This window comes from Nannospalax galili, unplaced genomic scaffold (assembly GCF_000622305.1).
Source record: "Nannospalax galili isolate Female #2095 unplaced genomic scaffold, S.galili_v1.0 scaffold173, whole genome shotgun sequence".
NCBI classification, from domain to species: Eukaryota; Metazoa; Chordata; class Mammalia; order Rodentia; family Spalacidae; genus Nannospalax; species Nannospalax galili.
In genome coordinates, this window is record NW_008334442.1 from 5,466,623 (window position 1) to 5,468,154 (window position 1,532).

Consider the following 1,532-nt stretch of genomic DNA (forward strand, 5'->3'; position numbering starts at 1 on the left):
CTGACTGGGGTAAGGTGAAATCTTAAAGTGGTTTTAATTTGCATTTCCCTGATTATTAGTGATGTTGAACATCTTTTAAGATGTTTCATAGCCATCTTTACTTCTTCTTTTGAAAACTTTCTGTTTAGCTCCTGAGCCCATCTTTCAATTGGGTTGCTTCTTGTCTTGGTCGCATTCCCTTGAAATCAGGAACCAGAGAAGGCTGTCCTCTATCTCCACTTCAACATAGTACTTGAAACTCTTTCAAGAGCAATAAGACAAGAGCAAGAAATTAAAGGAATAATAACTGGAAAAGAAGAGATCAAATTATCCCTTTTTGCAGATGATATGATATTAAATCTAAGGGATGCCAAAAATTCCAACTGAAAACTCCTAGAAATTATTAACATGTTAAGTAAAGTGGCAGGTTACAAAATTAACCTACAAAAGTCTATAGGCTTTCTGTATACCTATAACAAGCAACCATAGAAAGAGCACATGGAAACACTCCCATTCACAATAGCTGCAAAAAAAATAATAAAATAAATATCATGGATTGGAAGAAAAAAAATTAAATCTTTAAAGAGAAAGATCAAGGAAGACACCAGAAGATGGAAAGACCACATATGATAATGGACTGGAAGATTTAATAATGTGAAAATGACCATCCTACCAAAAGCCATTTATAGATTCAATGCAATGCCAATCAAAATTCCCATGACATTCTTCATAGAATTAGAAAAAAAAACCATCCTAAGATTCACATGGAAGCACAAAAGACCTCGGATAGCTAAAACAACCGTGAGCACTAAGAGCAATGCCAGGGGGATTACTATACCAGATTTTAAGTTGTATTACAGAGCTATAGTCATAAAAACAACATGGTACTGGCACAAAAATAGACCCATAGATCAATGGAACAAAATTGAAGACCCAAATATGAGTAAATGCAATTTCAGCCACCTGATGTTTGACAAAGGGGCCAAGAACAGTCACTGGAGGAAAGACAGCATGTTCAGCAAATGGTGCTGGCAAAACTGGATCTCCATGTGTAGAAGAATGAAACTAAACCCTTATCTTTCACCCTGCACAAAAGTCAATTCCAAATGGCTCAAAGACCTCAATGTAAAGCCTGAAACTCTGAAACTGTTAGAAGAAAACATTGGGGAAAAAACTACAGGATATAGTTGTAGGAAAGGATTTTCTAAACCAGATATCAATTGCTCAGGAAACAAGGGCAAGAATTAACAAATGGGACCTCATTAAACTAAAAAGCTTCTGTATATCAAAGGAGGAAACCAGGGAAGCAAACAGAAAACCCACAGAATGGGAGAAAATCTTTACCAGCGACACATCCAACAGAGGCTTAATATCCTGATATATAATGAACTCAAAAAACAGAATCAAGACAAGAAGTAACCCAATTAAAAGATGGGCTAAGGAACTGAACAGAAAGTTCTCAAAAGAAGAAGTAAAGATGGCTAGGAAACATCTTAAAAGACGTTCAACATCAGTAATAATTAGGGAAATGCAAATTAAAACCACTTTAAGAT